Below are 25330 nucleotides of genomic sequence, written 5' to 3'. Positions count from 1 at the left end.
GCCCGATTGATACACGTGCAGCTGCTGGCACGTTTCTGAATATGCTGGCTCTCTGCAGCCTCTGCATCTTTGAACAACATGTCCATCTGTCTGAAACATCATTCTGTTCCAAGCACTTAGAAACCCTCCACTACCTCCTCCTTTGTACAGAATGGGTATGACCACAAGGCATCAGTAGCCCAAGAAGGCCGGGGGCCAATGTAACTATGAACGAGAGAGATATGGTAGCTAACCAAGCCTGGACAAATTAAGGTAACAGTAGGGTATGAGAAAGTTCAGCTTCCTCCAGCAAGGGGAGGACGGTTCCATGTTATATAGGGTGTCACGTACACTCATCTGAGAATATCGGGTAAGAACCTTATGATTGTCTACGGCCATACCACCCTGAAGGCGCCAGATCTCGTCTGATCTTGGAAGCTAAGAAGGGTCGGGCCTGGTTAGTACTTGGATGGAAGACTGCCAGGGAATACCGGTTGCTTTTGCTTTGATCTCCAAGAGGGAATTTCTTGGGACGGTGGGCTACTGCAGGCTGTGGATGCTACCTTCACGGAGATGGCACAACCTCTCTACGAACTGGCTAAGGGAGGACTCACTATGGTAGAGTGTGGACAGCTGAGGCAGAAGGAGCATTTCGGGAATTACAAAGAGCCTTACTGTGTGCCCCAGCATTGGTCATCCCAGATGTTACCAAGCCCTTCCACTTGTATGTGAAGGCAGGGCTGACTAAAGAAGTTTTGACTCAGACTCTAGGGTATGGTGAAGGCCAGTGGTCTATCTTAACAAGAAACTAGATCCAGTAGCAGCTGGGTTCCCCCTTTGCTTCTGCATAATTGCTGCCATGGCCCTCCTGGTCAAGGATGCATGCAAATTGACTCTGGGTCAAAATCTCATATTGACCACCACCCACGTTATCAAGGGCCTTCTCCGGACTCCACCAGACCGATGGATGACGAACGCCCGGGTAACGGGGTATCAGGCCCTTCTCCTCAATGAACCAAAAGTGGCCTTCCGACCCCCAGCAGTGCTAAATCCAGCCACACTGCTGCCAGAAGAGCTAGCTGACCACACGACTGTGGGGAGGTCTTAACCCAAGTCACAGGAATAAGGCCGGATCTCAGAGACACTCCCCTCCCGGATGCGGAAATGACTCTGTTCACAGAAGGGAGTAGTTACATGGTCAGTGGAAAAGAGGTATGCGGGGGCTGCAATGGTTTCTCCTGGGCAGAGACTCTGGATGTCAGCCCTGCCAAATAGGATCTCGGTGGAAAAGCAAAGCTGATTGCATTCACCAAGGCACTACAGATGGCCAAGGCCACAGGCACTAACTGGAAACTACAGTGTGCCTACTGGCCCCAGAGCTCTGAGCAAGGAGAATGAACCAGACTCTCGAAAAGACCTTGACAAAGTTAATTCTGGAGGCTGGCGGTGGATAGAAAATCTCCTTCCTTTTACTCTCAGGGCACGATGTAATAAACAAGGTGACCCCATTTAAAATAATGTTTGGGAGCTCTGTCCTAGGTTACAGGAGGTTGCCCTAGCAGAAATGACTGATCAGTCTATACCCCAGTCACTGCAGGCATTACAATCTGTCTTAAAAAGAAGGGATCCAAACTGCCTATACTGGAACAGAGACGGTGGAACCACATCCTTACCAACCCGGGGACTTGGTTTGGATACGTCGCTATCAAGTGGGGAATTTGGAGCCTCGTTGGAAGGGACCATTTACTGTTATCCTAACCACCCCCACGGCAGTAAAAGTGGAAGGCATCAGGGCCTGGGTTCATGCGGGTCATGTCAAACAGCTGAGAGTAAGGATGCCCTCCAGAAATGGGAAATGCAGCCAAAGGACCCTGCTGACCATGGACTGAAACTAAGACTAAAGAAACTGTGAGTGTATTGTTGCTATACTAAAGAAATGACAAAATATTTACCTTATATGCTTGAAATAACATAGAACCATCTGAAAAGTCAAGGATTTGACTAATCTCCAAAGAAAAGGGGGGAATGTAAGGGTGGGGCAGACTGAGTGGAGTCATCCAATCAGTAGGCCGTATGTATATCCACTGGGAAGGTTGAAATTCAATTGGCCACCTGTGTAGGGGCGGGGCTCAACCACCCCCATAAAGGTTGCTCTGCCAGGCTGCCAAGGGGGGCTCCTGCAGGAGGGCCGGGGGCTCCTGCAGGAGGGCCGGGGGCTGCTGCAGGAGAGCAGCGGCTGCTACAGGAGGGATGGAGTCGGCGGAGAGCAGTAAAGTCCGTGGAGAGCGGTGAAGTCGGCGGACAGCGGTGAAGTCGGCGGAGAGCGGTGAAGTCGGCGGAGAGCGGTGAAGTGGAGCGGAGAGCGGTGGAAGTCGCAGAAGAGCAGGGGAGTCAACGGTGTATAGAAGAGCTGTAACAGCTCTTGTAAGAGCTATAACCGCGTTTGGCGGTCCAGCCTCCAGCCTCCGGCGGCCCCCAGCCGCCGCCGGCAGCCTCCAGCCTCGGCGGCGGCGCCGAGCCACCGCCTGCAGCGTGCAGCCTCCGGCGGCAGCCCCGAGCGCCGCCGCCTGCATCCTCCGGCGGCGGCCCCGAGCGCCGCCGCCTGCAGCCTCCGGCGGCGGCCCCGAGCGCTGCCGCCTGCAGCTTCCATCCTCCGGCGGCGGCCCCGAGCGCCGCCGCCTGCAGCTTCCATCCTCCGGCGGCGGCCCCGAGCGCCGCCGCCTGCAGCCTCCGGCGGCCCCGAGCGGCCCCCGGCAGCCTCCAGCCTCGGCGGCGGCGCCGGGCCGCCACCTGCAGCGTGCAGCCTCCGGCGGCGGCCCCGAGCGCCGCCGCCTGCAGCGTGCAGCCTCCGGCGGCAGCCCCGAGCGCCGCCGCCTGCAGCTTCCATCCTCCGGCGGCGGCCCCGAGCGCCGCCGCCTGCAGCTTCCATCCTCCGGCGGCGGCCCCGAGCGCCGCCGCCTGCAGCTTCAAGCCTCCGGCGGCGGCCCCGAGCGCCGCCGCCTGCAGCTTCCATCCTCTGGCGGCGGCCCCGAGCGCCGCCGCGGCGGCCCCGAGCACCGCCGCCTGCAGCTTCCAGCCTCCGGCGGCGGCCCCGAGCCATCGCCTGCAGCCTGCAGCCTCCGGCGGCCCAGCAGTCCAGTCGTCTGCGGTCCAGTTGTCAGCGGTCCCTCGACGCCTGCGGTCCTGAGACATCTGCCGTCCAGTTGTCAGCGGTCCCTCTATGCCTGCGGTCCTGAGACATCTGCGGTCCAGTTGTCAGCGTTCCCTTGACGCCTGCAGTCCTGAGACATCTGCGGTCCAGTTGTCAGCGTTCCCTCGACGCCTGCGGTCCTGAGACATCTGCCGTCCAGTTGTCAGCGGTCCCTCGACGCCTGCGGTCCTGAGACATCTGCGGTCCAGTTGTCAGCGTTCCCTCGACGCCTGCGGTCCTGAGACATCTGCGGTCCAGTTGTCAGCGTTCCCTCGACGCCTGCGGTCCTGAGACATCTGCGGTCCAGTTGTCAGCGTTCCCTCGACGCCTGCGGTCCTGAGACATCTGCGGTCCAGTTGTCAGCGGTCCCTCGACGCCTGCGGTCCTGAGACATCTGCGGTCCAGTTGTCAGCGGTCCCTCGACGCCTGCGGTCCTGAGACATCTGCGGTCCAGTTGTCAGCGGTCCCTCTATGCCTGCGGTCCTGAGACATCTGCGGTCCAGTTGTCAGCGGTCCCTTGACGCCTGCGGTGCCAGCGGCCCTGCCCCGCACTCCAGGACCCTCAGCAGTGACACAGTGAGAAACGACCTAGATGTCAGCAACCTCATTGGGAGTAGGCTCGCCGGGGTCAAAGTTGTCATCTTTTATAAAAGAAAGCCCTGACCGGTCAGTGCGATTCATGATGCTTGGCGCGAAATAAAGCTTTGCTTGACCTTCGCTTTGTATCAGTCTCGTTCCTTTGATCATGGACCCTAACAAAGACCTAAGTACATGGCAGGTGCCATGTGCTCAGTGTGCAGCATGATGTCTTGGTGTCCATGGGAGTTCCAGGCTCAGGCTGTTTCAGACAGGGAATTAGTGGCCAGGGTAGGCTGTATAATTGGGGTACAGTTGAGTGGCCTGCCGGTTGATCCTCATTTGAGGTTTCTGTGTAGCCCCATTGGTTAAAGTTTTTATTCTGGAGGACAAGCAGAGTGCTGCATTGTGTCTCCAGAATTCCCAAAGTGGAGGGCATTTTGGCCAGGAGTGTGAGGACAAAATCCTGAGAGTACAAGCTAGTCTTAGGTTTCGGGGCAAGGGCAGGGCAGGCACACTCTGCAGAGCTAAATTGAGATCTCGTGCATCTGAAGTCAGGGCGAGGATCAGACATTGGCTCACATTGGAGTTTCTGTCCATGATGGCCCCTTCATGAAGGGTGGGGGGCATCAGGACGCCATTGAGGTTTTCCCATGATGGGTATTGTGAGATGCTCCAAACTGCAAGGATTCCTTCTGTGGTACAATTGAGACCTGCTGGATGGCTCCAGGACGTCCCATAGGAAATGACTCCAGAGCAGTGTTCTAAGGATGGATGCCTGGGCAGAATGCCTCACATTCCAATTTTCTCCTAGCAAAAAGATATGTTTGATCTGCTTGGTCTGGGGGAGCAACCGAGGGGTCTGAGTCGAAATGGACTCTCCTGTGGATGGGTCATAATGTGGATTTGTGTCCATGGAGACCTTGGAATGGGGCAGTGGCACCAGGGCCCTGAAAGATTTTCCTAACTTGGGGTTTTGATACAGCTCCAAACAGCACGATTAACATGTGCAGATGACATTTGTTCTGATCAGTGCCTCAAGAAACCCCATATGCGTTAGAGAGGAGTAGGGAATTTGGGTAAATTGGAAGGGGAGGTGAACCATGAGAGACTATGGACTCTGAAAAACAGTCTGAGGGGTTTGAAGTGGCGGGGGGGGTGGGAGGTTGGGGTACCAGGTGGTGGGTATTATAAAGGGCACGGCTTGCATGGAGCACTGGGTGTGGTGAAAAAATAATGAATACTGTTTTTCTGAAAATAAATAAATTGGAAAAAAAAAAGTAACCCATATGCTGGTATTGGAAACGAAGCCTGTGGGGAGCGATAATTGGAAACCAAAGCAATGGATCTGATTGGGGTCTAGGGTTCTGTCACGTCAATGTTTTTCACTGGGGATATCTGCCTACAGTTCTGAGTGGAGGTGTTTGTTCAGCTGGTGGCAGATCACTCCTGTTTGTCCCAGGCGACCTACACCATTGGGATAATTTTGGGGATTTTGGAGGTTCCTGTACTTTGTACAGTTGTGGCCAATGGAATGGGAAGACTTCCTTTGGAGCGGGCAGGCACAGTCCTGAGCTGTGGCTCCAGAGACCCCAGCCTGGAGGGTGTGTGGGCCAGGGCTGTGGTGACACATGAAGCCTGAAAACACAAATTTGGATTAGGTTTGGGGATGAAGGTATGGCAGGCCTGATCTACAGACCGTGAGAACTCTTCGGGATATGAACAAAGAGCGAGAGTGAGGCACTTGCTGAGGCTTTTGTCTGGATTTTGTATCAACGATGGCCGTGGAATGTTGGTGTGGCCTCATGGGCTATGGACGTGTCTCCAACTCTAGAAATTGGGCCATATCCGAAGAGCTTGTGTTCATTCTGTGGGATGGAAAAAGTCCTTTCTATTTTTAAACCTCAGGTGTCCCACCAAAGAAGGGATTACAGAACAGAGCCCTGGGAAGGGGCTACTGGACAAACTGACCTCTGGTTAAGATTGGAGGCACAGGAGCATGGCAAACTCCATATTCAGGCTATTGGTCCAGCCAGTGAGAGGGCTTATTTGAAAACAGAGCTCACACTGAGGGTCACAATATTTGTTTGTGCCAAACGCAGCCTTCAAGCATGGGGAGAGCCTCATGTAAGATGCTGGTTTCTCCTACACTGAACGTTGGACAACATGCCAACAACAAGTTTCTTGTCATGGGGAAGGAGGAGTTCTGATTTCTGCATCACGTTCACCCCTGGGCAGAGATGGGAGATAAGGTCTAGGTTCTGAAGCCTGAAAACCATGGCTGGGAAGAGATGACAAACTAAGTCCATGGCAGGTCCAATGTGCTCAGTGTGAGGCCAGCTGTCTGGGTGTCGTTCGGGAGGTTTGGGATCAGGCTGTGTCAGACAGGGCATTAATGCCCAGGGTAGACTGTATAATTGGGGTACCATCGAGTGGCGTGCAGGTTGATCCTCATTTCTGGTTTCTGGGTAGCCCCATAAAGCAAAGTTTTTCTTCTGGAGGGCAGGTAGAGTGCTGCATTGTGGCTCCAGAATTGCCGAACAGGAGGGATTATGGGCCAGGAGTGTGAGGACAGAAGTCTGAAAACACAAACTAAGCTTGGGTTTTGGGGAGAGGGCATGGCAGGCACACACTGCAGAGCTGAATTGAGATCTCATGCATCTGAAGTAGGGCAAGGATCAGACATAGGGTCAGGTTGGAGTTTCTGTCCATGATGGCCCCTTCATGAAGGGGGCAGGGCATCTCGAGGCCATGAAGGTTTTCCTTTGATGGGAGTTGTGAGAATCTTCAAACTGCAAGGTTTCTTTCTGTGGGACAATTGAGACCTGTTGAATGGCTCTAGGACCTCCCATAAGGAATGACTCCAGAGCAGGGTTCTAAGGATGGATGCCTGGACAGCCTGCCCCGCAATCAAATTGTATCCTCTCAACAAGACAAGTTTGATCTCTTGGCTCTGGGGGAACAACCGAGGGGTCTGAGATGAAATGGACTCTCCTGCGGATGGCTCATAATGTGTGTTTGTGTTCATGGACACCTTGGAATGGGGCGTTGGCACCGGAGCACTGAAGGTTTCTCCTAAGTGGTGGTTTTGAGACAGCTCCAATGAGCAAGTTCCCCAGGTGGTGATGAGATTTGTTCTGATCATTGCCTCAGACACCCCTATATACTGGTATTGAAGACCAGGCCTCTGAGGAGAGATGCCTGGAAACCAAAGCAATGGATTTGGTTAGGGCCTAGGGGCCTGTCCAGTTGAATCTATTTCTCTGGGGAAATCTGTCTATTGGTCTGAGTGGAGGTAGTTATTCCACTGCTGTCAGATCAACACTGTTTCTACCGGGCAGCCTACACTATTGGGATTGCCTCAGCGACTTTGGAGGTTTCTCCTAATCTTTAGGGTTTGGCCAATGGAATGGGCAGAATTCCCTTGGAGAGGGCAGGCACAATCCTAAGTTGTGGCTCCAGGGGCCCCAGCCTGGAGGATGTGTGGGCCAGAGCTCTGGGGACAGAAGTCTGAAAACACAAAATCAGCTTAGGTTTGGGAGCTAGGTTAGGCAGGCCCGATCTACAGACCTTGAAGAGAACTATTTGGGATATGAACAAAGTGCAGCTGTGAGGTACTTACTCAGGCTTTCCTCTCTTGTGTCACCGATGGCCGTGAAATGTCGAGGTGGCCTCGTGGGCCATGGATGAGTCTCCCTTTCTGGGGATTTGGCCCAATTCCAAGAGTATTCTGTAATTCTGTGGGATGGAAGCAGTCCTTCCTGTTTTTTCATCTCAGGATTCACACCAAAAGATGGGTTCCAGAACAGAGCCCTGGAGAGGGTCAACTGGACAACCCGACTTCTGGTTAAGATTTGGGGCTAGGGGCATGGAAGCACCATAAGCGGGCTCTCGTTCAGCCACTGAAAGGTCTTACTTGAGGAAAGGGATCATGCTGAGGGTCACAATTCGTGTTTGTGCCAAACGTGGCACTCAAGCATGGACGGGGCCTCATGGGCCACGCTGGTTTCTCCTATACTGATCATTGGACAATATGCCAACCACAAGGTTTCTAGCCATGGGGAAGGCAGAGTACTGATGTCTGCATCACGTTCGCCCCTGGGCAGTGATTAAAGATAAGGTCTAGGTTCTGAAGTCAGAAAACCAAGGGTGGGAAGAGATGATGACCTAAGGCCATGGCAGGTCCGATGTCTTCAGTGTGTGGTCAGCTGTCTGTGTTTCAGTCAGGAGGTCCGAGCTCAGGCTGTGTCAGACTGGGCATTAGTGCCCAGGGTAGACTGTAAAATCGGGGTACAGTCAAGTGGCGTGTAAGTTGATTCCCATTTGGGATTTCTTGGTAGCCCCATATGGCAAAGTTTTTCATCTGGAAGGCAGGCAGAGTGCTGCAGTGTGGCTCCAGAATTCCCATACTGGATGTCTTGTGGGTCAGGAGTGTGAGGAAAGAAGTCTGAGTGTATAAGCTAGGCTTGGGTTTTGGGGCGAGGGCATGGAAGGCACACTATGCAAAGCTGAACCGAGATCTCATGCATTTGAAGTCAGGGAGAGGATCAGACGCTGGCTCAGGTTGGAGTTTCCGTCCATGATGGTCCGTTCATGAAGGGGAGGATCTAAGAGGCCACAGAGGTACTCCCATGATGGGAGTTGTGAGATTCTCCAAACTTCAAGGATTCCTTCTGTGGGACTGTTGAGAACTGTTGGATGGCTCCAGGACGTCCCAAACAGAACAATTCCAGAGCAGGGTTCTAAGGATGGATGCATGGGCAGCCTGTCTCACATTCCAATTATCTCCTAACGACAAGATAGGTTCGATCTGTTGTCTGTGGGAGAGCAACTGAGTGGGCTGAGTTGAAATGGACTCTCCAGAGGATGGGTCATATTGTGGGTTTGTGTCCATGGAGACCTTAGCATGGGGTGGTGACTACGGGGCCTTGAAGGATTCTCCTAAGTGGAGGTTTTGACACAGCTCTGAAGAGCAAATTTCCCATTTGGAGAGTACATTTTTTTCTGATTAGTATGTCAGGAAATCCCCATATGCTGGACTGGGAAACCAGGCTTCTGTGGAGAGATGCCTGGAAACCAAAGCAATGGATCCAATTAAGGCCTAAGGGCGTGTCTGGTTCAATCTTCTCTGGGGACATCTGTCTACCGGTCTGAGTGGAGGTAGTTGCTAAGCTTGTGTCAGATCGACCCTGTTTTTCCCAGGTGGCCCACAGTATTGGGATGGCCTTGGATTTATTGGAGGCTTCTCCTAATCTGTAGTGTTGGGACCAATGAAATGGGCAGAATTCCCTTGGAGAGGGCAGGCACAGACCTGAGGTGTGGATCCAGGGGCCCCATCCTGGAGTGTGTGTGGGCCAGGGCTGTGTGGACAGAAGTCTGAAAACACAAACTCGACTTAGGATTGGGGACGTAGGTATGGAAGGCACAATCTACAGATGGTGAGGAGAACTCTTTGTGATATGAACAAAGGGCGAATGTGAGGTGCTTCCTCAAGCTTTTGTCTCTGGATTTTGTGTCAAAAATAGGCGTTGAATGTCGAGGTGGCTTCATTGGCCATGTACGTGTATCCTTCTCTGGACTTTTGGCCCGATCCCAAGAGTTAGCTGTCATTCTTTAGAATGGGAGGAGTCCTTTCTGTTTTTTTACCTTAAGAGTCCCATCAAAAGATGGATTCCAGAGGAGAGCCATGGGGATGGGTGACTGGACAACCCGACCACTGGTTTAGAATGGGGGCCTAGGGCATGGATCAGTCTTTGGCTCAGGTTGGAGTTTCTGTACCTGATGGCCTCTTCATGAAGGGGGCGGTTCTCAAGAGTCCATGTAGGTATTCCCACGATGGGAGTTGTGAGATGCTAAAACAGCAAGGATTCCTTCTGTAGGACTCTCGAGGATTGTTTGATTGCTTCCGGAGGTCCCATACGGAATGACTCCAGAGCAAGATTCTAAGGATGGATGTGTGGTTTCCTGTCTCACTTTCCAATTACTTCCTAGTGACAAGGCAGGTTCGATCTGCTGGCTCTGGTGGAGCAACCGAGGGGGGTGAGTTGAAATGGACTCTCCTGAGGATGTGTCATATTGTGCATTTGTGTCCATAGAGACCTTGGAATGGGCGGTGGATCCAGGGCCCTGAAGGATTTTCCCAACCAGAGGTTTTCACAGAGCTCCAAAGATTATGTTTCCAATGTGGAGATGAGATTTGTTCTGATGGGTGCCTCTGGAAACCCCCATATGCTGGTATTGAAAACCAGGCATCTGAGGAGGGATGGCTGGAAACCAATGCAATGGATCTGATTAGGGCCTAGGTTCCTTTCCAGTTCAATCTTCTTCTCTGTGGACATCTGTCTCCAGGTCTGTGTAGAGCTAGCTGCTCAGCAGATGTCAGATCGCCCCTGTTTGTCCCAGGCGGCCTACACTATTGGGATGGCCCCAGGGACTTTGGAGTTTTCTCCTAATTTGTATGGTTGGGGCCAATGGAATGGGAGAATTCCCTTTTAGAGGGCACACACAGTCCTGAGGTGTGGCTCGAGGGGCCCCAGCCTGGAGAGTGTGTGGACCAGGTCTGTGAGGACATAAGTCTGAAAACAGCAACTCAGCTTAGGTTTGAGGATGTAGATATGGCAGGCCCGATCTACAGATCATAAGAACTCTTCGGGATATGAAGAAAGGGCGAGTGTGAGGTGCTTGCTCAGGTTTTTGTCTGGATTTTGTGTCAATGATGGTCATGGAATGTCGGGGTGGCACCAATCAGAACAAATTAGGAAAAACCTCCAATGTCCCCAAGGCTATCTAAGAGTGTAAGCTGGCTGGGACAAACAGGGGCTATCTGCCACCAGCTGAGCACCTCCCTTCACTCAGACCCGGAGACAGATGTCCCCAGAGAGGAAGATTGAAAGGAACAGGCCCCTAGGACCTCATCAGATCCTTTGCTTTGGTTTCCAGACATCTCTCCTTGGAGGCCTGGTTTCCAATAGCCACATATGGGGCTTTCCTGAGGCACCCATCAGAACAAATCTTGTCTCCATATGGGAAACTTGCACGTGGGAGCTGTGAAAAAAAACTATGGTTAGTAGAAACCTTCAGGACCCTGGTGCCACCACCCCATTCCACGGTCCCCGTGGACACAAACCCACATTATGACCCATGTGAAGGAGAGTCCATTTCAGCTCAGCACCCTCGGTTGCTCCCCCAGATCCAGCAGATCGAACCTGTATTATTGCAAGGAGACAATTGGAATGCTAGGCGGGCAGCCCAGGCATCCATCCTTAGAACCCTGCTCTGGAGTCATCCCTATGGGATGTCCTGGTGCCATCCAACAGTTCTCAATGGTCCTGCAGAAGTTATCCTTGCGGTTTGGAGAATCTCACAACTCCCATCGTGGGAAAATCTCCATGGCCTCGTGATGCCCCGCCCCTTCATGAAGGGGCCATCATGGACAGAAACTCCAACCTGAGCCAATCTGATCCTCGCCCTGAATTCAGATGCACGAGATCTCAATTCAGCTCTGCATAGTGTGCCTGCCGTGCCCTTGCCCCGAAACCCATGCCTAGCTTGTGTTCTCAGACTTCCATCCTCAAACTCTTGGCCCACAAGCCCTCAGGATGGCAATTCTGGAGCCACAATGCAGTACTCTGCCTGCACTCCAGAAGGTAAACGTTGCCCTATGTGGCTACCCAGAGACCCCAAATGAGGATCAACCTGCACGCAACTCAATTGTACCCCAATTATACATTCTACCCTGAGCACTAATGCCCTGTCTGACACAGCTTGAGCCTGGACCTCGCAAACTACACCCATACAGCTGGCTGCACACTGAGAACATCGGACACGCCATGGCCTAAGGTGGTCATCCCTTCCCAACCTTGTTTTTCAGGCTTCATAACGTAGACCTTAACTCCAATCAAGGCCCAGGGTGAACGTGAGGCCGAAATCAGAACTCCTCCTTACCCGTGCAAGAATCCTAGTGTTTTGCATGTTTTCCAATGTTCAGTGTAGGAGAAACCAGCATGGCCCATGAGGCCCCACCCATTCTTGAGAGCTGCATTAGGCAGAAACACCCATTGTGACCCTCAGCGTGAGTCCTGTCCTCAAGTAAGGCTTGTCAGTCACTGGACCAAGGGCCCGCATATGGGGCTTGTTATGCCACTAGGTCCCCATTCTTTTTTTTTTAAGATTTTATTTATTTATTTGACAGACAGAGATCACAAGTAGGCAGAGAGGCAGGCAGAGTGAGAAAGAGAGAGAGAGAGAGAGAGAGAGAGAGAGAGAGAGAAGCAGGCTCCCTGCTGAGCAGAGAGCCTGATGCAGAACTCGATCCCAGGACCCTGAGATCATGACTTGAGCTGAAGGCAGCGGCTTAACCCACTGAACCACCCAGGCGCCCATTAGGCCCCCATTCTTAATCAGAGTTCGGTTTGTCCATTCGCCCCTCAGCAGGGCTATGCTCTGGTTTCCCTCTTTTGGTGGGACACCTGAGGTAATAAAATAGAACGGACTCTTCCCATCCCACAGAATCACCCCACACTCCTGTGATCGGACCAAATCCCCAGAGATGGAGACTCATCCATGGCCCATGAGGCCACCTCGACATTCTGCGCCCATTGGTGACACAAAATCCAGAGACAAAAGCCTGAGCAAGCGCCTCACTCTCACCCTTTGTTCATATCCCAAAGAGTTCTCCTCACGGTCTGTAGATTTGCCCTGCCATACCTACATCCCCAAACTTAAGCCAAGTTTGTGTTTTCAGACTTCTGTCCCCACAGCCCTGGCCCACATAACCTCCAGCTTGGGACCCCTGGAGTGACACCTCAGGACTGTGCATGCCTTCTCAAGGGTATTCTGCCCATTCCATTGGCCACAACCATACAAATTAGGAGAAACCTCCAAAGTGCCTGAGGCTATCCCAATAGTGTCGGCCCCCCAGGACAAACAGGGTTGATCTGACACGAGCTAAGCAACTACCTCAACTCAGACCTGTAGACAGATATCCCCCTTGAAGAAGATTGTACCGGACAGGCCTCTAGTCCCTAATCGGATCCATTGCTTTGGTTTCCAGGCATCGCCACAGAGGACTGGTTTCCAATACCAGCATACAGGGGATTCCTGAGGCACCGATCAGAACACATCTCCTCTCCACAAGAAACCTGCTTGTTGGGGCTGTGTCAAAACCTCTGGTTAGGAGAATTCTTCAGGGCCCCATTACCACTGCCCCATTACAAGGTCTCCATGGACTCAAACCCATATCATGAACCATCTGCAGGAGAGTCCATTTCACACACCCCTCTGGTTGCTCCCCTAGAGCTATCAGATTGAACTTCTCTTGTTCAAAGGGGACAATTGGAATATGAAGAGGGCTTCCCAGGCATCAAAGTTTAGAACACTGTTTTGTAGTTGTTCCGTATGGGACAACCTTAAGTCATCCAACGTGTCTCAATTGTCCTGCAGAAGGAATTCTATTGGTTTGGAGGATCTCAAAACTCCCATAGAGGGAAAAACTCCATGACCTCGTGTTGCCCCACCCCCCTTCCTGAGGGGCCACCATGGACAGAAACTCCCACCTGAGTCAACGTCTGATCCTCCCCCTGACTTTAGGTATACAAGATCTAGATTCAGCTCTGTAGAGTATGCCTTCAGTGCCCTCGCCCCAAATCTACGTCTAGCTTGTGTTCTCAGACTTCCCTCCTCACACTCCAGGCCCACAAGCCCTCCTGTTTGGCAATTCTGGAGCCATTATGCAGCATTCTGCCTGCCCACCAGAAGAAAAACATTGCCCTCTGGGGCTACCCAGAGACCTCAAATGAGGATCAACCTGCAAGCCACTCGACTGTACCCCAATTATATAGTCCACCCTGGGCACTAGTGTCCTGTCTGACACAGCTTGAACCCGGACTTTCTGACTGACGCCCAGACAGCCGACCACACACTGAGCACATCAGACCCGCCATGGTCTTAGCTCGTCATCTCTTCCCAACCTAGCTTTTCAGGCTTCAGAACATAGACCTTAACTCCAAACCCTGCCAAGGGGTGAACGTGATGCAGAAATCAGAACTCTTTCCCGATGGCAAGAAACCTTTTGCTTGTTATGTTGTCCATTGTTCAGTGTAGCAGAAACCAGCATGGCCCTTGAAGCTCCGACCATGCTAGAAGGCATCATTAGGCACAAACACACATAGTGACACTCAGCGTGAGCCCCGTCCTCAAGTAATTCCCCTCAGTGGCTGGACCCATAGATCGCATATGGGGCTTGAAATGTCCCTAGGCTCCCAATCTTAACTAGAGGTCATGTTGTCCAGTCGCCCCCCTCAGAGCTCTGCTCTGGAATTCCTCTTTTAGTGGGACACCTGTGGGGGAAAAAAAAAAAAAAAGAAAAAAGAAAACCAGAACGGACTCCTTCCAATCCCCCAGAATGACCCCAAATTCTTGGGATATGGCTAAATCCCCAGAGAGGGACACACGTCCATATCACGTGAGGCCACCCTGACATTCCACGACTACAATTGATACAAAATCCAGAGACAAAAGCCTGAGAAAGCACCTCACACTCGCCCTTTGTTCATATCCCAAACAGTTCTCTTCATGGTCTGTAGATCCAGCCTGCCATACCTATGTCCAGAAACCTAAGCCAAATTTGTGTTTTCAGACTTCTGTCCACACAGGCCTGGTCCACACAACCTCCAGGCTGGGACCCCTGGATCCACACCACAGGACTGTGTCTGCCCCCTTCAAGGGAATTCTGCCCATTCCATTGGCCACAACCTTGCAAATTAGGAGAAACCTCCAAAGTCCCTGAGGCCAGCCCAAGAGTGTAGGCTGCCCAGGACAAACAGGGTCCATCTGACACCAGCTGAGCAATTACCTCCACTCCGACCCATAGACAGATGTCCCCAGAGAAGAAGATTGAACTGGACAGGCCCCTAGGCCCTAATCAGATCCATTGCTTTGGTTTCAAGGCATCTCTCCCCAGAGGCCTGGCTTCCAATATCAGCCTATGGGGTTTCTAGAGGGCCCCATCAGAACACATCTCATCTCCACATGGGAAACGTGCTTGCTTGAGCTGAGTCAAAATTTCCGGTTAGGAGAATCCGTCAGGGCCCCTGTGCCACAGCACAAATCCAAGGTCTCCATGGACACAAACCCACATTGTAGCACATTGCAGGATGCTCTTTACTCCCCCTCAGCCAGCTGATCGAACCTGTCTTGTTGCAAGAAGACAATTGGAATGCGATGCAGACTGCCCAGGCTTCCATCCTTAGAACCCTGCTCTGGAGTCATTCCGTATGAGAGTTCCTGGAGCCATCCAACACGTCTCAATTATCCTGCAGAAGGAATCTTTGCTGCATGGAGCATCTCCTTTGTCCCGTGATGCTCTGACCCCTTCATGAAAAGGCCTTCATGAAAAGGCCATCATGGTTAGAACCTACAACCCGAGGCAACGTCTGATACTCGCCCTGATTCAGATGCATTCAATCTTGATTCAGCTCTGCAGAGTGTGCCTGCCATGCCCCGCCCTGAAACACAAGCCTAGCTTCTGTTTTCAGATTTCTGTCCTCACACATCTGCTCCCCAAGTCCTCCAGTCTGACAATACCGGAGCTACAATGCAGCACTCTGCTTGCCTTCCAGAAAGAAAACGTTGCCTTATGGGGCTAACCAGAAACTCCAAATGAGGATCAACCTGCATTCAACTCGAATAGACCCCAATTATACAATCTACCCTGGTTTCTAATGTCTTGTCTGACACAGCTTGAGCCCAGACCTCCCGACCTAAACCCAGACAGCTGGCCGCACACTGAGCACATTGGACCTGCCATGGCCTTAAGTCGTCATCTCTTCCAACCTCGTTTTTCAGGCTTCATACCTAGACCTTATCTCCAATCACTGCCCAGGGGTGAATGTGATGCATAAATCAGAACTCCTCCTTCCCCTTGGCAAGAAATCTTGTGGTGGGCATGTTGTCCAAAGTTCAGTGTAGGAGAAACCAGCATGGCCCATGAAGCCCAGACCATGCTTGAGGGCTGCATTGGGCATAAAAACCCATTGTGAATCTCAGCGTGTATCCTGTCCTCAAGTAAGGCTTGTCAGTGGCTGGACCAAAAGCCCGCATATGGGGCTACCATGCCCCTAGCCCCCATTCTTAATCAGAGTTTGGTTTGTTCATTTGCCAATCATTAGGGCTCTGCTCTGGAATTCTTCTTTTGGTGGGACACCTGCGGTAAAGAAACAAAGCCGACACCTCCCTTCCCACAAAATTACCCCAAACTCTTGGGATAGGGCCGAATCCCCAGAGGGGAAGATTCGTCCATTGCCCATGAGGACACCCGGACATTCGGCGGCCATTGGTGACACAATGTCCAGAAACAAAAGCCTGAATAATGGCCTCACACTTGCCCTTTGTTCATATCCCAAAGAATTCTCCTCACGGGCCTTAGATCAGCCCTGCCATACCTATGACCCGAAACCTAAGCCAAGTTTGTGTTTTCAGACAACTGTCCCCACAGCCCTGGCCCACACACCCTACAGACTCAGGCCCCTAGAGCCAAACCTGAGGACTCTAGCTGCCCTCTCCAAGGGAATTCTGCCAATTCTATTGGCCACAACCTTACAAATAAGATAAACCTCCAATTTCCCAAGGCCATCCCAATAGTGGTGGCTGCCCAGGACAAACAGGGGCAATATGAGTCCATCTGAGGATCTACCTGCACTCAGACCCGTAGACAGATGTCCCCAGAGGTAAATTGGAACAAAGAGGCCCCTCCAGGCATCTCTCCTCAGAGGCCTGGATTCCAATACCAGCATATGGCTGTTACTTGAGGCACCCATCAGAACAAATCTCATCTCTACATGGGAAACTTGCACGTTGGAGCTGTGCCAAAGCCTCTGATTATGGGAGCCCATCAGGGACCCCGTGCCACTGCCTCATTCCAAGGTGTCCATGGACAAAAGCCCACATTAGGACCCATCCACAGGAGAGTCCATTTCAACTCAGGCCCCTGAATTGCTCCACCAGATCCAGCAGATTGAACCTGTCTTGTTGCTAGGAGACAATTGGAATGAGAGGCGGCTGCCCAGCCATCCATCCTTAGAACTCTGCTCGGAATCATTCTGTATGGGAAGTCCTGGAGACAACCAACAGGTCTCAATGGTCTTGAAGAAGAATCTTTGTGGTTTGGAGCATCTCCTACTACCAACGTGTGAAAAGCTGAATGGTGTCGTGATCCACCCCCCACTTCATGAAGGGGCCATCAGGGACAGAAACTCCAACCTAAGCGATCGTCTGATCCTCGCCCTGACTTCAGATGCACGAGATCTCATTTCAGCTCTGCAGAGTGTTCCTGATGTGCCCTCGTCCAGAAACCTAAGCCTAGCTTGTGTTCTCACACTTCCGTCCTCACACTCCTGGCCCAAAACCCTACAGTTTGGCAATTCCAGAACTGCAATGCAGCACTCTGCCTGCCTTCCAAAAGAAAAAAATATTGCACACTGGGGCTACCCAGAAACCCCAAATGAGGATCAACCTGCACGCCACTTGACTGTACCCCAATTATACAGGCTGCTCTGGGCACTATTGCCCTTTCTGACAAAACCTGAGCCTGGACCACCCGAACCACACCCAGTAAGCTGGCTGCACACTGAGCATATCGTACCCGCCATGGCCATAGGTCGCCATCTCTTCCCAACCTCGGTTTTCAGGCTTCAGAACCTAGACCTTATCACCAGTCACTGCCCAGGAATGAACATGATGCAGAAATAAGAACTCCTTCCCCATGGCAAGAAACCTTGAAGTTGGCATGTTGTCCAACATTCAGTGTAATTGAAACCAGTGTGGCCCATGAGGCCCCGCCCATGCTTGAGGGCCGCGTTAGTCACAAACATGCATTGTGACCCTCAGTGCGATCCCAGTCCTCAAGTAAGGCCTCTCAGTGGCTGGACGAAGAGACGGCATATTGCGCTTCCCATGCCCCTAGGTCCCAATTATTAACCATAGTTCGGGTTGTATATTCGCCCCTCCCCAGGGCTCTGCTTTGGAATCCCACTTTTGGTGGGACACCTGAGGTAACAAAATTGAAAGGACTCCTCTCATCCCACTGATTAACCAAAACAATTGGGATCGAGCCACATCCACAGAGAGGAAGACTCATCCATGGCCCATGAGGCCTTCCCGACATTCCGTGGTCATAATTGACACAAAATACAGAGACAAAAGCCTGAGCAAGCACCTCACCCTCGCTCTTTCTTTATATCCCGAAGAGTTCTCCTCACGGTCTGTAGATCGGGCCTGCCATACCTACATCCCCAAACCTAAGCTGAGTTTGTGTTTTCAGACATCTGTACCACAATCCTGGCCCACACACCCTCCAGGCTGGGACCCCAGGAGCCACACATCAGGTCTGTGCCTGCCCACTCCACGGGAATTCTGCCCATTCCATTGTCCACAATCATACAAATTAGGAGAAACCTCCAATGTCCCTGAGGCCAACCTAATAGTGTAGGCTGCCCGGGACAAAGAAGGGCAGTCTGTCACCAGCTGAGCATCTACTGCTACTCATACCATAAATGAATGTCCCCAGAGAAGAATATTGAAATGGTCAGACCCCTAGGCCCTAATAGGATCCATTGCTTTGGTTTCCAGGTATCCTGAAAAGGACAGAATCTCCAACCTGAGCCTAGGTCTGAACCTCGCCCTGGCTTCATATGCACAAAATCCCAATTCAGATCTGAAGAGGGTGCCTGCCGTGCCCTCGCCCTGAAACCTATGCCTAAATGTGTTCGCAGACTTCCGTCCTCATAATCCTCACCCACAAGGCATCCAGTTTGGGAATTCTGGAGCCACAATGCAGCACTCTGCCTACCCTCCAGAAGAAAAACATTGCCCTTGGGGCTATACAGAAACACCAAATGATGATCAATCTGCACAGCACTCGACTGTACTCCAATTATACAAACTTCCCTGGGCATTAATGCCCTGTCTGACACAGTCTGAGCCTGAAACTCCCAACCAACACAGAGACAGCTGGCTCCACACTGAGCACATCGGACCCGGCATGGCCTTAGGTCGTCATCTCTTCCCAACCTCTGCTTTCAGATTTCACAACCGAGACCTTATCTCAAATCACTGCCCAGGGGTGAATGAGACGCAAAAATCAGATCTACTACTTCCCATGGCAAGAATACATGTGGTTGGCATGTTGTTCAATGTTCAGTGTAGGAGAAACCAGCGTTCACCATGAGTCCCAGCCCATGCTACCGCCACAAAGGCATACACATGCATTGTGACCCTCAGTGTGATTTCTGTCCTCAAGAAAGGCCTCTCAGTGGCTCACCATTAGAAGGCATATTGGGCTTGCCATGCCCCTAGGCCCCAATTTTTAACCAGATTTCTGGTTGTCCAGCCGCCCCTCCCCAGGGCTCTGCTCTCGAATATCTCTTTTGGTGGGACATTGAGGTAACAAAACTGAAAGGACACCGCCCATCCCACAGACTGACCCAAAACAATTGGGATTGGGCCATATCCACAGAGAGGAAGACTCGTCCATGGCCCATGAGGCCTTCCCGACATTCCACGCCATCACTGACACAAAATACAGAGACTAAAGCCTGAGCAAGCACCTCACACTCGCTCTTTCTTTATATCCTGAAGAGTTCTCCTCATGGTCTGTAAATTGGGCCTGCCATACCTATGTCCCCAAACCTAAGCTGAGTCTGTGTTTTCAGACATCTGTCCTCGCAGTCCTGGCCCACACACGGTCCAGGCTGGGGCCCCTGTAGCCACACATCAGGACTGTGCCTGCCCACTCCACGGGAATTCTACCCATTCCATTGTCCATAATCGTACAAATTAGGTGAAACCTCCAAAGTCTCGGAGGCCATCCCAATAGTGTTGGCCGCCCGGACAAACGGGGGCAGTCTGACACCAGCTGAGCAACTACCTCCACTCATACCATAGACATATGTCCACAGAGAAGAAGATTGAACCGGACAGGCCCCTAGGCCCTAATCAGATCCATTGCTTTGGTTTCCAGGTATCTCTTCAGGGGCCAGGTTTCCAATACAACATATTGGGATTTCCTCAGCAACAATTAGAACAAATCTTGTCTCCAGATGGGAAACTTGCTCTTTGGAGCTGTCTCAAAATCTCCAGTTAGGAGAATCCTAGGGCCCTGGTGCAACCGCCCCATTCCAAGGTCTCCATGGACACAAACCCACATTAGGACCCATCCAAAGGAGATTCCAATTCAAATCAGCCCCCTTGGTTTTATGCCCAGAGCCAGCAGATCGAACCTGTCTTGTCGCTAGGAGACAATTGGAATGCGAGTTGGGCTGCCCAGGCATCCATCCTTAGCAGCACATCGAATCTGTCTTGTCGCTAGGAGACAATTGGAATGCGAGTTGGTCTGCCCAGGCATCCATCTTTAGAACTCTGCTCTGGCCTCATTCTGTATGGGACGTCCTAGAGCCATGCAACAGGTCTCAAATATACTGCAGAAGGAATCCTTGCATTTTGAAGCATCTCACAACTCCCAACGTGCGAATACCTCAATGACTTTGTGATGCCTCACGCCTTTATGAAGGGGAAATCATGGACAGGAATTCCAACCTGAGCCAACGTCTGATCCCCGCCCTGACATCAGATGCACGAGATCTTGATTCAGCTCTGCAGAGTGTGCCAGCCTTGCCCTCACCCTGAAACTTAAGTCTAGCTTGTGTTCTCAGACTTCCATCCTCACATTCCTGGCCTCTAAGCCCTCCAGTTTGGCAATTTCAGACCCACAATGCAGCACTCTGCACTCCAGAAGAAAAATGTTGCCCTATGGAGCTTCCCAGACACCCCAAATGAGGAGAGACCTACACGGCACTTTAATGTACCCGAATTATATAGTCTAAACTGGGCACTGATGCACTGTCTGAATCAGCCTGAGCCCGGACCTCCTGACCAACACCCAGACAGATGACCGCACATGGAGCACATTGGACCCACCATGGCCTTCGCTCGTTATCTCTTCCCAACCTAGCTTTTCAGATTTCAGAACTTAGACCTTAACTCCAAACCCTGCCTAGGGGTGAACGTGATGCAGAAATCAGAATTCCTCCTTACCGATGGCAAGAAACCTTGTGGTTGGCATATTGTCCAACGTTCAGTGTAGGAGAAACCAGCGTTCACCATGAGGCCCTGCCCATGCTTGAGTGCTTCGAGGGCATAAACACGCATTGTGACCCCCAGCGTGAGTCCTGGCCTCTAGTATGTCCTCTCAGTGGCTGGATCATTAGATGTCATAATGGGCTTGCCATGCCCCTAGGCCCCAAATTTTAACCAGATTTCTGGTTGTCCAGTCACCCGTTCCCAGGGCTCTGCTCTAGAATCCCTCTTTTGGTGGGACACTGGAGGTAAGAAAACAAAACACACTTCTCCCATCCCACAGAATGACCCCAAACTCTGGGATCGGGCCAAATCCCCAGAGAGGAAGACTCGTCCATTGCCCATGAGGATATCCGGACATTCTACGGCCGTCGGTGACACAATATCCAGAGACAAAAGCCTGAGTAAGCGCCTCACACTCGCCTTTTGTTCATATCCTGAAGAGTTCTCCTCACAGTCTGTAGATCAATCCTGCCATACCTACGAACCAAAACCTAAGCCGAGTTTGTGTTTTCAGACAACTGTTCCCACAGCCCCTGCCCACACACCCTACAGACTCAGGCCCCTGGAGCCAAACCTGAGGACTATACCTGCCCTCTCCAAGGGAATTCTGCCCATTCCATTGGCCAAAACCCTACAAATAGGATAAACCTCCAAAGTCCCTGAGGCCATCCCTTCAGTGGTGGCTGCCCAGAACAAACAGGGGCAATCTGAGCCCATCTGAGCACCTACCTGCACTCATACCCATAGACAGATGTCCCCAGAGGTAAATTGGAATGATCAGGCCCCTAGGCCCTAATCAGATCCATTGCTTTCTTTTCCAGGCATCTCTCCTCAGAGGCCTGGTTTCCAATACCAGCATATGGCTATTACTTGAGGCACCCATCAGAACAAATCTTGTCTCCACATGGGAAACTTGCACGTTGGAGCTGTGTCAAAGCCTCTGGTTAGTAGAACCATTCATGGCCCCGGTGCCACCGCCTCATTCCAAGGTGTCCATGGGCAAAACCCCACATTAGCACCCATCCGCAGGAGAGTCCATTTCAACTCAGCCCCCCCAGTTGCTCCCCCAGATCAGGCAGATTTAACCGGTCTTATCACTAGTAGACTATTGAATGAGAAGTGGGCTGCACAGCCATCCATCCTTAGTACTCTGCTCGGAATCATTCCGTATGGGAAGTGCTGGAGCAAACCAAAACTTCTCAATGGTCCCGAAGAAGAATCTTTGTGGTTTGGAGCATCTCACAACTCCCATCGTGGGAAAACCTCTATGGACTTGTGATCCGCCCCCCTTTTATGAAGGGGCCATCAGGGACAGAAACTCCAACCTGAGCAATCATCTGATCCTTGCCCTGAATTAAGATGCACGAGCTCTCGATTTAGCTCTGCAGAGTGTGCCTGCCGTGCCCTCACCCAGAAACCTAAACCTAAGTTATGTTCTCAGAATTCGTCCTCACACTCCTGGACCATAAGTCTTCCAGTTTGGCAATTGCAGAACTACAATGCAGCACTCTGCCTGCACTCCAGAAGAAATACATTTTCCTCTGGGGCTATCCAGAAATCCCAAATGAGGATCAACCTGCACGCCATTTGAATATACCACAGTTATACAGGCTGCCCTGGGCACAAGACCCTTTCTGACACAGACTGGGTCTGGACCTCCTGACACACACCCAGCCAGCTGGCCGTCCACTGAGCACATTGAACCCGCCATGGCCTTAGGTCGTCATCTCATCCCAACCTCGGTTTTCAGGCTTCAGAACCTACACCTTATCTCCAGTCACTGCCAGGATTGAACATGAGGCAGAAATTAGAACACCTTCCCCATGGCAAGAAACCTTGTGGTTGGCATGTTGTCCAGCATTCACTATAGTTGAAACCAGTGTGGCCTATGAGGCCCCGCCCATGCTTGAGGGCCGTGTTGGTCACAAACACGCATTGTGCCCCTCAGCATGAGCCCAGTCCTCAAGTTAGGCCTGTCAGTGGTTGGACCAAGAGATGGCATATTGGGCTTGCCATGACCCTAGGCCCCAATTTTTAACCATAGTTTGGTGTGTCCATTCACCCATCCCCAGGGCTCTGCTTTGTAATCCCTCTTTTGGTGGGACACCTGAGGTAACAAAACTGAAAGAAATCCTCCCATCCCACAGATTGACCCAAACACTTGGGAATGGGCCAAATACACAGAGAGGGACTCATCTATGGACCATGAGGCGTCCCCGATATTCCACAGCCATCATTGACACAAAATCCAGAGACAAAAGCCTGAGCAAGTGCCTCACATTCACCATTTGTTCATATCCCAAAGAGTTCTCCTCACGGTCTGTAGATCTGACCTGCCATACCTATGTCTCCAAAACTAAGCCGAGTTTGAATTTTCAGACTTCTGTCCCCAAAGCCCTGACCCACACACCCTCTACACTTGGGCCCTTGGAGACACACCTCAAAACTGTGCCTTACCTTTCCAAAGGAATTCTTCCCATTCCTCCTCAAAACTGTGCCTTCCCTTTCCAACGGAATTCTTCCCATTCCCACAATCCTTCCATTGTGGCCCATTGGCCACAACCTTGCAAATAAAGAGAAACCTCCAAAGTCAGTGAGGCAACCCCAATAGTGTAGGCCGCCCAGGACAAACAGGGGTGATCTGACAACAGCTGAACAACTACCTCCACTCAGACCCGTAGACAGATGTCCCCACAGAAGGAGATTGAACTGGATAGGCCCCTTGGGACATCCCACTACTGTAAGCTGCCCTGGATAAACAGGGACATTCTGACACAAGCTGAGCAACTACACCCATGCAGACACGCAGTCAGATGTCTGCAGAGACAGAAGATTGAACCGGAAAGGCCCCTAGGCTTAATCTGAACTCTTCCTTTGGTTTCCAGGTGTCATTCTTCAGAGGCCTGGATTCGAAGAGGAGCATATGGGGCTGTCCTGAGGCACCAAACAGAACCTCTCTCATCTCCACATGGGAGCTTTCTTATTGGAGCTGTATCAAACACTTCAGGTAGGTGAATTCTGTAAGGCCCTGAAACACCAGCTCACTCTAAGTTCCCCATGAACACAACCCACATTACAACCCATCCTCAGGAGAGTCCATTTCAACTCAGCACCCTGGGTAGCTTTTCCCAGAGCCAGCAGATCAAACATATCTTGTCGCAAATAGCCAATGGGAATGCGAGGTATGCTGTACAGGCATCCATCCTTCGAACCCTGCTCTCCAGTCCTTCCATATGGGACGTCCTTTTAGCCACCCAAAAGAACTCAACTCTCCTGCAGAAGGAAACCTTGTGGTTTGGAGCAACTCATAAATTCAATGTAGGAAAACCTCTTGGCCTCATGAAGCCCCCGTTTCATGAAGGGGCCATACAGACACTAACGCCAACATCATCTAACGTCTGATCATCACCCTGAATCCAGATGCAGGAGATCCCGATTCAGCCTCTGCACAGTGGGATGCCGTGCCCTTGGCTCCAAACCTCACTCTAGCTTGTGTTTTCAGACTTCCGACCTCACACTTCTGGCCCATAAGTCCTCACAATTGGGAATTCTGGGGCCACAACGAAGCACTCTACCTGCGCCCAAAAGAATAACATATACCATTGCTCAGAAACCCCAAATGAAGATCAAACTGCTTGGCCCTCGGCAACACCTCATTTGCATAGGCTAACCTAAGCACTAATGCTCTTTATCACATAGAGTGAGCCCAGACCTTCCAATAGACACCGAGACAGCTGGCCGCACACCCAGCACACTGGATCCACCATGACCTTAGGCCATCATCCCTTCCCAACCTGGGTTTTCAGGCATCAGAACCTAGACCTTATCTCTAATCCCTGCACAGGTGGGAACCTGACACACAAGTCAGAACTCCTTCTTCCCCATGGCAAGAATGCTTGTTGTTGGCAGTAGGTCAAACCTTCAGTGTAGGAGAAACCTGCATGGCCCATGAGCCACACCCATTCTTGAGGGCCTCCTTGGGCACAATCACGCATTGTGACCCTCAGCATGAGTCCCGTGTTCAAGTAACAACACTCAGTAGCTGGACCAAGAGCCCGCATATAGGGTTTGCCATGCCCATAGGCACCCAGGCCTAACCAGATGGCGGGTATTCCAGTTGTCAGTACCCACTGCTCTGCTCTAGAATCTCTCTACTGGGGGGACACCAGTGGCAGAAAACAGAACTCTTCCCTTCCCACAGAATGAGCCCAAACACTTGGGAGCTTGGCCAATGACCAGAGAGGGAGAATCTTCCTTGGCCCATGAGGCAACCCCTATATTAAATGGCCATTGTGAACACAACACCCAGAGAAAAAAGCCTGAGTGATTGCCTCCCACTCGCCCTCCTTTCATATCCAGAGGAGCTCCCCTCACGGACTGGAGATCAGACCTGCCATAAACTTGGCCCCAAACCTGAGCCAAGTTTGTATTTTCAGACATCTGTCCCAAAAG

General features: G+C 51.7%; 1 pseudogene; it reads left to right on the top strand.

The window, feature by feature from the left end:
• The first annotated feature begins 366 nt into the window (after positions 1-366).
• Positions 367-485, top strand: LOC122901314 (annotated as a pseudogene).
• The last annotated feature ends 24845 nt before the right edge of the window (positions 486-25330 follow it).

This window comes from Neovison vison, chromosome 2 (genome assembly GCF_020171115.1).
Source record: "Neovison vison isolate M4711 chromosome 2, ASM_NN_V1, whole genome shotgun sequence".
Taxonomy (NCBI): domain Eukaryota; kingdom Metazoa; phylum Chordata; class Mammalia; order Carnivora; family Mustelidae; genus Neogale; species Neogale vison.
This window is presented reverse-complemented; position numbering and strand designations above follow the sequence as displayed.